Below are 14,083 nucleotides of genomic sequence, written 5' to 3'. Positions count from 1 at the left end.
CCCCTGGTCTTTCGATGATGCTACATTTCCATTCTATGGTCCTGTAAATGCTCATGGGTAGGAGACCAAAGTGGCTTTCGATGCCGTCGCACAGTGTGGTAATGAGGCCTGCCCAGAGCTGGTCGCAGCCCGCGTACTCCCAGGCGCTGAAATGGATGAAGACGTGTTTCACGTTCCTTCTCCACTTCTGCTGCTCCGTCAGGACCGGCCGGTAGAAGATCATGAGTAACAGGAGCTTGAGTAGATCCCGGCCAGTGTTGTCACGCTGCATCTTCTGCGTCCGCTGAAATTCCTCCTGGTCTTTCTTCTTCGATTCGTTTTCCATGTTCTCTGAGATAAAAGAGGAAGATATGTTAGGTACCTGGCAGTGCCTTAAATCTCTCCTCCTGAAGGGTCTTCCAGCTTCACAATCCCTCCCTTCTGGGAAGCAATCAAGAATGGGTAGCTCTTGGCAAAGCCATCCTTAGGATTGATGGGATCCTACGCCGTACTATTAAACTGGTGCCCATCTGCCCAACAGCAGCCCAGATGGATGTTGAATTTTTAGCGATGTGATTTTATAATCCTCATCCACACACTAATAAACAAACACATTTTAAACTAAGGTCCTGTCGACTCTCACAGTAAATTCAGCAAACATTTAGCAGAGGTTGGCAAATGTCTGTTAAATGGCTTCATTACTATGTCGTCGATGTTCTGCCAGTAGCTCGAGCAGACTTTGTCACTTGTAAATTAACTAGATCTTCTAGAACTTCTGCTGCTGGAGGAAGCAGAGCCACAGACCATGGATAGGAAGAGGCAGGTGGGTGGAGTGGACATGAAAACCCAGTGCTGCTCCAAATTTTCAAGTCCCCTATGCGATTGCATAATCAGCAAATGAGTACGGGTGGCTCTGGCTCTTTGGAGATAGTTGTCATCCACTAATCCCCATCCCCACAAGGTTCCTTCCCCGTCTTACGTGCCCCGGGGCAGTACTCACCCTTGATTTTGTGTAAGAGCAGGTTTTTGCAATGTCCCCATGGTGCATAAAACCCAGCAGTCACTGGCGTGGGCACAGTGTACAGGGCCTTCGCTAAAGCGAGGCAGTAGATATCCTCCTTGGTCTGGAACCCTGCAACGGGGATGAGGTAAAACACGAAGATTAGCCTCACCGAGCGCATCCTCAGTGGATGCTCAACAGTGTCTCCGCTAATATTTTTCAGTTCAAGGTACTAGGTACAAGGGGAGGGAGCAAACAAATGTCCGAAACCAGACAAGTTTATTTTAGGCTATAAATATTGGGGTGCCTGGCCTTACCCCCTTTGCATGGCCGAAGGGACAACAGAGACTTACTGACTGAATTGCTCCTCGTCCTGGGGCACTCATGAGTTGGTGCACGTGTAACCGCAAATCCAGGGCACTAGATCTGTGACTACACAGCTATAAACATGGCCAAGTGCCTCTGTCACCAGACGGTGCCTGTGGTCGGTCTTTGTGCATAACAGCGAGATCTGCAGCAGGAGCAGGCTGCGTTACCTGCACTGACCACTGATAACACCAGAGCTCCAAGAACAGAAGCACTGAGCCACGCTGCTGAGGCAACCACATCACAGCTCTTAACACTAGGAGCCCGTAAGTACTCCTGTAGACCCTGCTTCCGCTGGCATTAAGCCAAACAGCGTCCACAGAGCCCCCTGGCACTCCTGCGCCCTGCTGTGCAATGCAGAGGGAGAGATGGAGAAGAGAAAGGCCCACGTGTTCCTTTGCCCTGGCCCAGGCTAGCCTATGCCACTTCCCATGGTTCTGTGGGCCAGACTTGCAGGGCGGGGAAAAGAGATGTAGAGGTCATGGTGGGTAATCAGCAGAACATGAGCTCCCATTGTGGCGTTGGGGCTTAAAAAGCTATTGTAATAATGGGATGTATAAACAGGAAACGCTTGAGCAGGAGTAAAGAGGCTGTCTCGCTTCTGTGATGGATGGGAGGCCCACTGTTCTTTTCTGAACATCCCAGTATTCAGTGACTAAAGGGTTAAACCTAGCTAGCTAGAAAGTGTTGGCAGGGAGCCAGGAGCACCAGTGAGAAGAAAGAGTTCAGATCTGCATTAAAAGGGAATCTGTCTGCTGTTTTTCTTTGTGAGTTTAATCCTGGAGCTGTGGAAGGGGCTGAGGGGGGGGATGAATTGAACTGGGCAGGAACATCATGCCTAAAAAAAAGAATACCTGGGCCTAGAATTGGACTGGACCTTGGAAGTGTGGATCCTTGAGTAGATAGAGAATGTTTATTTAGATGCGATCAGGTTATTTTTTTGTTTTGTTGTTTGGTTAAACTCCTCTGTGCTAAATCCATATCCCCTCCTCTCCCCACTATAACTTTAAACTGAATCCCAGGGATGCAATTGTCTGTGTTTTAATCTGTTCTTTTCTCAGTTGCGCTATAACTCCTAGCAGCCAAGTCAGCTTTACAAATGAATACCTTTTTGTTTTCTTAATATAATCACCTATTTTAAGGCTATGATCTGATTTTGTATCCTGGAAAGTAATAGGAGGTCTGTGTATACCTGCCTACGACTAAGAGGACAGCTATCAGAAATTACAGTTTGTTTTCATTTTTCTTTTTTTCTTTCCAAGTGCTAAATAAAAGGGAATAATGACATCTCTGGATCTGCTGGCAATGCTCCTCCTAATGCAACCTAATATGCCATTAGCCTTCTTGGCTACAAGGGCACACTGTTGACTCATATCCAGCTTCTCATCCACTGTAACCCCCAGGTCCTTTTCTGCAGAACTACTACTTAGCTGGTTGGTCCCAGGCCTGTAACAATGCTTGGGATTCTTCTGTCCCAAGTGCAGGACTCCGCACTTGTCCTTGTTGAACCTCATCAGATTTCTTTTGGCTCTTGTGTAAAAGAGTTTGGGGTACCCTTCTGGAATACGTTCCCAAGTGACTTCTTCCTGCGTTCAAGAAGAAAAAGTTTTTTTCCACTTGGGTAGAGGCAGCAACCCTCCTAAGCTCAGGGAATCTGTGACCTTGGGGAGTTTTGAAGCAGAAGCCCATAGAGACACAGTATTTTAAGGTCTCTTTTGGGCCCACACCTACTGCACTCCAAGTGCCAGAGTGGGGAACCGACTTAGCCTCTTTATTCGGCACTTGAACTTCTGCTGCTGGAGTTCTGTGCCCAGCTCTGGTGACCAGAATTCCAGATGGATGTTGATAAATTGGAGAGGGGTCATGTCAAGGCTGTTTCCCACTCTGGCACTCCAAGTGCAGAAGGTGGGGGCCCACAAGAGACTTTAAAATACCCTGCCACTGGAGGCTTGTGTTGGTGTTGCTGCCATCATCCAAATGCACAAACCCCTTTGAGAACCAGACAGGCGCATTTCAGAATTCCCTCCTGTGGGGTACCTTCCTTGTCCTTGACACTCCCTCCAGAGAGAGCTTGAAAACCTGTAATTTCTCCTAGAAGTATGGCTTGCTGTCTTAGGCACGTGCATACAGAACCTTCCGCCCTCTAGGATGCAGGAATCAGATCATGGTTTTAAAAATGTGACGTCTATTAACAAAACAAATACACTTGGTGAAACATTACTTAGAATCATAGAACCATAGAGCTGGAAGAGACCTCAGGAGTCATCAAGTCCAGCCCCTGCCCAAGGCAGGACCTATCCCAACTAAATCAACCCATCCAGGGCTTTGTCAAGCCAAGACTTAAAAACCTCTAGGGATGCAGATTCCACCACCTCCCTAGGGAACCCATCTCAGTGTTTCCCTACCCTCCTAGTGAAATAGTTTTTCCTAATATCCAACCTAGACCTTCCCCATTGTAACTTGAGACCATTTCTCCTTGTTCTGCCATCCGTCACTACTGTGAACAGCCTCTCTCCATCCTCTTTTGAACCTCCCTTCAGGAAGTTGAAGGCTGCTATCAAACCCCCCTCGCTCTTCTCTTCTGCAGACTAAACAAACCCAAATCCCTCAGTCTCTCCTCATAGGTCATGCGCTCCAGCCCCCTAATCATTTTGGTCGCCCTCCGCTGGACCCTCTCCAATGCGTCCACATCCTTTCTATAGTGGGGGCCCCAGAACTGGACACAATACGCCAGATGTGGCCTCACCAGAGCCGAATGAAGGGGAATAATCACTTCTCTGGATCTGCTGGCAATGCTCCTCCTAATGCACCCTAATATGCCATTAGGTTTCTTGGCTACAAGGGCACACTGTTGACTCATATCCAGCTTCTCATCCACTGTAACCCCCAGGTCCTTTTCTGCTGAACTGCTACTTAGCCAGTCGGTCCCCAGCCTGAACTATGCTCGGGATTCTTCCATCCCAAGTGCAGGACTCTGCACTTGTCCTTGTTGAACCTCATCAGATTTCTTTTGGCCCAATCCTCTAATCTGTCTAGGTCACTCTGGACCCTATCCCTGCCCTCCAGCATATCTACTGCCCTCCAGCGTATCTACTTGGTTGCTAGGTGTTACAAAGAAACTGAAAAAAGAAAGATTAAAACACAGAAAATCGCTTCCCTGGGATTCAGTTTGAAGAGTTCTAGGGTAAAGGGGGATAGTTACATGTGCTTAGCAAAAAGAAGTCCAACAAACTAAAAAAATAAAGAAAATAACCTAGTAGCGTCTGACTAAAAATTCCCTGTTCTACTCACATCTCTCTTGTTCCAAGATTTAGTCTTTCCCTAGCCAAGAAAGTCGCTGGATTCTGCTTGCCCAGGTTCCTGGCTTAATTCACATCTTCCAGGCATGATCACACAACAACAGGCACATCACTGCTTCCAATTCAAAACCCCAAATTCTGTTTCCATTTTCTTTCCTGGCCTCCTGTCAACTCGCTTCCTGCTTCTCTAGCATTCCTGGAGACTTTCTAGGACCTTTTGTCTATGGTTTCAACCTTTCCAGGCAAGACAGTTAGGGTTAAGTCCCAAGACTTTCAGGCAACCGTCTGCTTTTGACACGACCTGCCTGTTTCTCTTCAGCTAACTCTTGCTTACTTTGGTTCAGGCCTCAGGCCTTACACCAGGCCCATGCTTCAGGCCCATCCTTTCTAGTACAGGATGTAGCCTGGTAACAAAGCCCTGACTGTGGTATCAGGAAACCTGGGTTCTATTCCTGCCTCTCCCACAGGTTGGAGAGGTTATTCCCTGTCTGTAAAATAAGACTAATGATACTAACCTTCCCTTTTTAGACCTACACACAGCAACTAGGGATTTTTATTAACTACTCAAATATCGGTGAGCCTGGCTCGCTAGATGAACCATCCGGTTCCTCTTGGAATCATGTTAAATGCTTGATCCCCATGACCAAAGTCTCAGATACCGGGAGAAGTGACACGGGGGAATAAAAGCTGCTGTCTGAGGTAAACTACCTGGCAGGAATCCCCTGGAATGGGAGCCATCGCTACCAGGAGCCCAGGAATAACAAGACTCCAAAAGTCCAGCTGCCAGGCAGTTTGACCATCTCCTTCAGGCCAGTGGCCCAGAATTCCAGGACATCTTTGGGCCTGGGTTTAAAAAGAGGCAGTACCGTGTGCTCAGCCCCTTTTTATCCATCCCCTTTCCCTCCATTGGCACGCAACCCTCAAATGGCCAAAGGTTTCCCTTTCCCTCCCTCCTTGGTTAAACAAGCTGGTTAAACAGCTCGAGGTGATGGAGTGATAAGCACCCACTGACAGAGTCGCTCGGGTTGCAGGGCCAGCGTAAGTCCGCTTTTAAAACTGCCGGCCATAGCTGCAGCTACGGGAGGGGACTCTAGCAAGGGCCTGGAACAAGGAACAGGGCTCCACTCCTGCATGGGATTCGGGCTTCCCCCAGGCAGATGCTCTGTTGCTGCTTTCCTGTCTCTCCCTTCTCCAGGTGGAAGGGGACGGTTAGCCAGTGTTCCCTGCAAGCTGAGCTCTTGGGCGGCCAGCCAGGAGACATTCAAATGCTGCCCAGTTTGGTAGCCGGTAGCATGTGTTTCTAGTGGTGGTGCATGTGGTGTACTGGGTGTAGACATAGATCTTGTTGTTATAGTAACTGCGTTAGGTCACTGGGGGTCAGCCCAGCTGGTTTGGGTTTTTCTAGCTAGCTCCGTGCTATGCAAAAAAATGGACACTTGCAACTACTCAAGCTCTCTGTATTTCCACTGATTTCTTCCCATGCTGTGAAACTCCACGTGTCGTAACAGTGCACATCCGTGCATGCCTTGGTGCACATAACAAAATGTATTCCGCACAGGGGGGGGGGACAGGATGATGCTAGGAGAGGAGAGGGGAAGGGCTTTGGGGGCTAGAGGGGAGAAGGGGAGGTGCTGGGAGAAGGCTTGAAAGAAGGGGTGGGCATGAGGAAGGCGGAGATGGAGCAAGGCACGTGTGAGGGCACAGGGGCATGAGGGGAACGGGGGCAGAGGGTGGTGAGGGAGTGGGCAAAGTGGGTAGGGGCAGTGAGGGAAGGGGGAGGCACCAAGAGGGTGCAAGGGTAAGGGAAGGTGCAGGTGCCAGGGGAGTCCGGGGGGTGAAGCAGAAGGGCAGACACCTGCAGGGGAGGGACCAGCACCAGAGGAGAGAGGCAGGACAGGTGTGTAGAGGGACGTGTTAGAAGAGGGGATGAGGAGGGGTAGCTCACATGGTCAGAGTGGGGCTACTGGAGGAGTGGGCACAGGGGGGGAGAGAAAGGCTGCTGGAGGGGGCAGGTCTCGGGAAGGCCGAGGGCAGTGAGAAGGGCAGGAGTCAGGGCAGCAGAGGTGGGTGAGGGGTTGGGGGGGCAGTAGGCACCAGGGGAGCTGATGGAGGAAGGGAAGGAGACAGGGCAGCAGAGGGGAAAGGTAAGTGGTTCATAAGATATTTATGAATAACTTGGGTGCCACCATGGCACATCCAAACAAGCCACAAACTCAGTACTGGTGCACAACACAAAATGTATTGTGCTCATGGGAGGAAACTCTTAGAGGGAACACTTCCCCCAGCCTCTCCACCCCCCCAAGTTAATGTCACACACATTGGGTTAATGCAATTGCAGGATCGTTGCATGAGGGGGGTTTGGTGAGGGCCAAACTAATCCCTATTGGTAAGTGGATGGTGGGAAAAGTCCTTGGGGGGGGGGGAGGTCACATGACACCTTTTATTTCTGGTCATGTGTCCATATTGCCCTGAAAGTGTTACCTCCAGAGGCGTGGCTAATGGGGGTCAAAGAGTACATTTAAAAACATTCTTTGGGTGCACACCCTAATGAAATGTGCTGCGCACGCCAATGGGCAGAGAGCAGATCCAGTCCTGGGAGCAGGGCTGCAGCCACCGAGTTGTAGACGCCGCCCAGAGAGCAGATCCGCATGCTGGGAGCAGGCCTGCAGCCACAGAGTTATAGACGCCGCCCAGAGAGCAGATCCGCATGCTGGGAGCAGGCCTGCAGCTGTAACCCACCCACCTGATGTGGGTCACTATCCTATGGAGTGGCACTGAGACCACTTCCAGCAAGCAATTATTACAAGGGAGCTCTTCAGCCTATGCTGAGAGGCAACTGACTTATAACTCAAGCTGTAGCAGCTCCTGCCCTAAGCTCCAAAAGTCCCAGGTTCTAATCCACCTGGTGGCAGTTGCACAGCCATGGAAGCAGAGGGGCCAGGGAACCCTCTGTACAGGACTTCCCCCCCCCCCCCCACACACACACCCTTGCTTCCTGGAATCAGCCACCTAGGTGAATAAAGCTGGAAACCCCCATGCCTATAGCTGTGCACCTTTGCTTTCAATAGCTACAGCCATTCTAAAGTGCCCAGATCTCACAACAGAAAGGAGATGTCCCAATGAGCTGCTAAGCTGTGCTGCCTGCCACGGACAAGTAGCTCCAAGAGGAGCAAGTGCTGTTGACTCTGGAGCCTAATGATGGTGGTGTCTTCCAGCCATTTTCAGATTAGTACAGCTGTGAACCAGGTGCCAGCTGGCCATAGGGTCCCATAGACCTGGCTTGTGCAGCCTAACCTGATAACCAAGCAGTCCATCCATTACTAGCCAGCCGATTACCTTGGGCATGGGAGACCATCGCACTCGTAATTCCTGGGGCCTTCACGCACTGACAGGGCTTGACTTGATCGGCCAGCTAGGGAGAAAGAAATAAACAGAAGGCAGAGGAGTCACCAAGAGATCAGAAGACCAGCACGATGCCTTATAGGCCGTTCAGCTGTGAAGAGTCACCAAGACAGGGCAGGTGATGCTATGCTAACCTGAGTTAGTCCATTAGCTGCGGCTAGGCTGGGCCACGAGAGGAGAGACAGGTAGTAAATCTGCAGCTGTCAGACCATAAGGAGGACACGGAGGTTTCGAAACCAGCTCAGAGAACAGGGCTGGGTAAGATGCAACCTACCAAACACTGTGATCTGGCCGCTTTCTGTTTAGATCCTGCTGCCCATGCCGCCGAATTCTAAGTGGGGACTCAGGCAGCAGGATCCAATTTTAAATGATTCACGGCTCATGCTTACAGCAGGGGCAGGAGCCACGAGCCCTTTAAAAAGCTGTAGCCACGCTGGACAGCTGCCAGTAGTGGCAAAGCTGTGAGCTCTTTTCTGTGCTTTTAATTGAAAGCCTCAGCCACGGAGAACTCTGAGGGTGGGCTAGTCCACAACACCGCCCCTTCTGCCTCAGGCTCCGCCCCTTCTGTGGGTGGAGCCGGCCTATGACCCCATACCAAAATCCATTAAGTGGCCCCCTTCTGAAAATTATCGCCCAGCCCTGTCACAGAATCATAGAAAAGTCTGAGTGGAAGGGACCATGATAGGTCCAGTGTTTCGCAAACTTTTTTTATAATGTACCCCCTTTAAAAAAAAATGTGTAAGTACCCCCAGTACCTACAGTTTTCAGACACACACAATTTTTTTCTACCGTTGCAACACATTTGTTTAAACAACTGCATCGTAGCCGGGCGGGCGATGGCATTTTTGGGTGTAAAAGGTACAAAAAGAATAAAGCGCTGTCAAACTGAAAACTAAAATTCAGTTTTCTCCAAATTTCAGTTGTGTTGACATGTCCCCCAGACATCTCTTGAGTACCTTTAAGGGGTCTCGTACCACTGGTCGAGAAGCACTGATCTAGTCCACCCCTGCACCGAGACAGGACCAAGCATGTTTGTCTCACCTCTTGGCTCCTAGGACACGGCTTGAACTAACGCACTTGGAAAGACATTATCGTATATACGCCCAAAGTGCTTCGTCTCAGTGTATTACCATAAAATCTAACTGACCAAACTCTGACCTTTCATTTCCCTGTCACTTGGCCAGCCACAGCCTCACAAGCCTTCGGCATCGATCTCAAAGCCTTTGTCACGCTTTTACACACCTGTGCTGACACGCTTGTGAGCCAGGCACACTTGTGCGACACGTCCCAAAGCACTTGCTCCAGGGCATTACATCGCACTTGCCTGCCTTTGATGGACAGGGAAAGGGAGACCTGAAAGGCCTCTCCAAGGTCACCAGTGCGAGAGTGAGCGCAGAATTGAGGAGCAAGGGTCTAACACACAACTCTGTGCCTTAGTCACTAGGTGGCATTAGATTAGAACCCGGGAGTTCTTACACCCAACCCCCTGCCCCCTCCACTAGGCCATGCTGCTGGCCTCCCGCCTCTCCCCCAGGGCTTGGAGACAGACGGGAGGCTGGAGCCAGCCTGTGCAGAAGGGGCTGTAACGCTTACAGCTCGTTCATGACACTGCCCCTGTGCAGCCCCTCTCAGATCCACACTCGGAACCCACAAGAAACACCCCAAGAGCAGAGATGAAACCACCACTCACCTGCAGCCCAGCTTCCAGGAAGGGCAAAGCAAAAGCGGCGCTCGCGGATTCCAGCCCAGCCTGGCACCTGCTTCCTGAACTTTGGCCCCTTTCCTCCAAGATAGCAGGAGGCTGCTCTGGGCCTTTTGTGCCCACGACGGGGCAGAAAAGCAAACTCAGCTGTTGGTTCCATCTTGCGGGCAGAGCCCCGGCAGACAGTGGCAGGCGGGGGTATCGACTGACCCTCCAACCCAGGATATTCCCCCCACACCTGGATTCGCTTCCTAGTCATCCCCATCTCCCTGCACGATCCTTGTTTCTCATCCCGCCGGTCCGAGAAATTGTCAGAGCAGGTTGATCCCGACCTTGCCAAGGGCTTAGGTTACATCACAAGGCTTTGCCGCCACAGCTGGCTTGGCTTGGGTGTGTGGCAAAAGCCCCCCCCCCCCCGCCCCCCCGCTGGCACAGCTATTCTGGCAAAGCCGCCAGGGCAAATGGCAACTCTGCCGAAAAGCATCTGCTGGCTTTAAGCTCCCTGCGAGCTGTTCTCATCGCTCAGCCATCACCACCACTGCCCTGCCTCTGTCTTGCTCCTCATCCCCGCCCCCACTCCTGTCCCCTGCTCTCCTCCATCTCCTCCCCCTTCCCTTCTCCTGCCCCTCCCCATTTCCACCTGCCCTGCCCATCCCCGTCCTCTCCCTCCCCCCGTCTGTCCCCCTCTTATGTGAGGGCTTTGCTGGAAACGCCCCCCCCCCCCAAGCCAGGGAGATCTCCCCTCCGGGAACAATTCAGCCCCCCCCATCTCGCTCCCTCCACTCCACAGTATTTCGTCCATTCCCCACAGTTGAAAATTGAGCTCCCCCATCCCCTCAGGTGACAGTCGGGCTCCCCCATACGCAGCTGCCTAGGTAGGCACCTCCGCAGCCAGAGCCTGCCCCTGGCGCCCACGTCCCCTCCCCGACTGCCTGTCCCAGGCGACCACCTGAACCTGCGTCCCCCATTCCCTCAGATCACAGCTCCCTCCCTGACCCTGCACCCCCCGACACCCCTCCCCCAGGCCAGACTCCTCTCTGGCACCTGCACCCCTTCCCCCAAACCCTCTGCTCCCCCTTCACCCAGGTCACAGCTCCCTCCCTGACCCTGCACCCCCCGACACCCCTCCCCCAGGCCAGACTCCTCTCTGGCACCCGCACCTCCTCCCCCAAACCTTCTGCTCCCCCTTCACCCAGGTCACAGCTCCCTCCCTGACCCTGCACCCCTCTAGAGCCCCTCCCCCAGGCCAGAGTCCTCTCCTGCGCCCATACCCCCTCCTGGACCCTGCACCCCTATCCACCGCCCCAGATCATACCCCCCCCCTGCACCCAGGCTCCACCCCTAAGCTCCCTTCTGCACCCAACCACCCCGTCCCAGACCCCAAAGCCCTCGGTAGAAATGTGGCCCTTGATCAGTTGCCAAAATGGCCCCCCCATTACAAATTATTGACCAAGCCTGATCCAAATGTTTTTTGAAACATTGTTTAATGAGAATGTAAATACAATTCAATACAATTGGGAGGGTTGGGGGGAGGGGGACGCAGCTGCTGGCTCCTCAGCTCTTGCTGCTCTCACTGGGTGTCTTCCTGCTGCAAGGGAAGCAGAATCCGTCACATTCATCCCTGGGGACTCAGGGGAACTGGCCCCCCCCAGCATTTCCACCCTCCTCCCCCCTGCTCTCTGGTCACCCCCCGTCAGGCCCGCAGGGTGAGCTCCTGACCCCCCCCCCCTCCAGAGCTCCTGACACCTCGGCCCCCTCCCGCCTCCTAGGACAGTTTCTGTGTTCAGAGCCTCCCCCACCCCCAGGGACGCTCGCAGGGGCAGGAGGGATTCTGCCAGCAGGGACGTGGGGTGGGGGCAGCCTGAGGAAAGGGGCGGGGGACTCCCTGAGGGGATGGGAAAGAGACCCTGGCCCTGCCCCACTCTCCTGATCTGCTCCGGCTGCTCACCATGTATTCCAGGAGCTGATGGGCCTGCCCATGCAGGGCGTGGGCCAGGACCAGCCCGGCCTGGCTGGGGCGCCGCAGGGGGGAGCGGGCAGCGAGCAGAGCCTTGTCCAAAAAGCAATTCTCCTGCTCTGCTGTGAAGAGCTGCCCAAAGACCTGGAATCAAGAGCACAGGAGGTTTCAGCTGACGGCCCAGAGCCCGGCCCCAACTCCTGGGGCTAAAACAGCTTCCTCCTCCCCCAAACTCCCTTCCAGACCCTGCACCCAGACGCTCTCCTCACCCGGCACCCCAACCCCTGCCCCAGGTCACAGCTTCCTCCTGCCCCCAAGACCCTCCTACCCCCACGAGGGCCCCAGCCAGCCCCACCCCCGAGCCCTGCCCTGCCCTGGCAGCGCGTCCTTACCTCTCCCACCCTCACGCTGTTGCTGTGAGCCAGGACCCATCTTTCTTTGTAGTAGTGTCTGCACCACAGGTCCTCTGCCTGGTGGATGTTGAGGCCTGCAAGAGACACAACAGGGTCATTCTGCTGGCAGGTCTGAGCCCTTCCCCTCCCACGGGTCCCTGCAGGCATCCCTGGGCAAATGGAGGGGCACAGGGGGCAGAAGGGGAACACAGAGGGACGCATCCCCCCTTGGGCCAGTCTGGGGGAAAAGGGCTGGGTCCCCTCCCCCCGCCGCCGGCACCCTCAGGGTGTCCCTGGGGCCCAGGTCCCGGCTGGGTTCCTTACCCCTGTGGTGCAGGAGGAGTTGATACAGGCGGTGCACCCCCTCCCGGGCCAGCCGGCTGACGTCTTCGGATGGGTCCGAAATAAAAAGGCCCAGCTGGGCCACGTGGTGACCCATCCTCGGCCAGTCGGCGGAGTTCTGAGGGGAGAGAAGAGGGGGGGTCCCTCAGCATCCTGGGGCTGCACGTCCCATGCAAACGGCCGCCGAGGCGGGTCTGAGCTCGGGGGACGGACAGAGACACCTCCCGGGGCGGGGCGGGGCCGGCCTTGCGAGGAGACAACCCTGAGCAATGGCCCCGACTGAAGGGTCACTCCGGGGGTGGAACAAGGGGATCCACTGACGGCCACTCCCCAGTCCCCAGGCCCAGTCCCTCAAGAGCCCCCCTGAAGGGCCCAGGGTCGCCCCTCCCCGGGGAAAGGAGAACGCGGCCCATTCCCGGCCCATTCCCGGCCCTGCCTCTGCCTCCCGGGGACGCTCCCAGCCCCGCGCCCTGCAGCCCCAGACCCCCCGGCTCCGAGGTCACTTACGTCAAACCCCGGGAGGGTGGTGGCGACTCCCAGCAGGGCCGTGGTGCTGCCAAGGGCCCTGGCTCGCTCCTGGGGCAGGCGGGACTCCAGCCACGGGCTAAGGTGCTGGGGGGGAAAGAGGCAGGTCAGGACCCGTAGGGAGGTGCCGGTTCTGGGCAGAGCCTGGGGCTCCTCTCGGACTGTGCCCCCCCCAGCCACTGACACTGCTCCTCTCTCGGCCCCCCCCCCGAGGAAGCAGGGACAATGGCCCCGTCCCCCCCACGGGGCTCACCTCCATTATGAGCTGCAGCCGGGCGGTGTCTGGGGACTCGGCGAGGAGGCTCGCCAGTAGGGCCTGGAGGTCGTAGGGAAGGGCCCGGATGAACTGCTGCAAGACAAGGGGGAGCCCTGGGTCAGAGGGGGGTTGGGGGATCCAGGCCACCCGCTGGCTCCGGGGTCCAGCCTAGAGCAGGGTCTGAGCCGCCTCGCAGAGCAGGGAGGAGCCCAGGCTGGGCGTGGAAGGGACGGGCCCCCCGGGAGAGCAACGGGAACCCTGGAGGGAAGGATCCAAACCTGCAGCTTCTTCCCTCCCTCTGCCCCCCCCCCCCCCCCACTCCTCTCTGGAGCTCCAGCCCAGCCCGGGAGCAGGGCCCAGAGGGACGTACCTGAGTGTGGATGGGCTCCTGCTGCCAGTCCCCAGACACTGTCTGTCCCACGGCCGCCGTCAGCAGGGGGCTCAGGAGCTGGGCCCGCAGGGGAGGCTGCAAGGTGCTGGCAGGAGAGAGGGGCAGAGACTGTTAATTCAGCAGCAGGAGACAGAGACTTTCCCACTCCCTGGCCAGGGGATCTGCTCTGGGGGGAGTCGGCGGGGGGGGGGGGGGGGTCGGTACCTGAGGCTGCAGGCGGCGTTGAGGCAGTCGGCCAAGACCAGCGGGGGGGGCGAGTCCTCCATGATCTCCTGGGAGACCCAAGGGGACAAAGGGGCGTGTGAGGCTGGGCCCCCAAGAGACGCTCACACGGCCACCCAGCAGGATCCAACCCCACTGCCTCCCGCTGCCCTGTAGCCCCCCTGCCCGACACAGGGCCCCTCCCAGCACCCCCCTCCCAAATCGGGACCAGCTCAGTCCTTGTCCCCAGGCCGTCTCCTGCCCCTCCCTG

At 55.3% G+C, this 14,083-nt stretch overlaps 1 long non-coding RNA gene across 1 annotated transcript; it reads right to left on the bottom strand.

The window, feature by feature from the left end:
- Positions 1-11,214: 11,214 nt before the first annotated feature.
- On the bottom strand, positions 11,215-12,966 carry LOC142823408 (uncharacterized). Its single transcript, XR_012898623.1, has 4 exons — positions 12,947-12,966; positions 12,098-12,192; positions 11,697-11,849; positions 11,215-11,336 (listed from the first exon to the last, which is right to left on the bottom strand). It is a non-coding gene; the product is annotated as an uncharacterized LOC142823408 (long non-coding RNA).
- Positions 12,967-14,083: the final 1,117 nt, after the last annotated feature.

This window comes from Pelodiscus sinensis, chromosome 33, assembly GCF_049634645.1.
Source record: "Pelodiscus sinensis isolate JC-2024 chromosome 33, ASM4963464v1, whole genome shotgun sequence".
NCBI lineage: Eukaryota > Metazoa > Chordata > Testudines > Trionychidae > Pelodiscus > Pelodiscus sinensis.
Note: the sequence above shows the minus strand (reverse complement) of the source record. Positions and strands in the feature narration are given on the sequence as shown.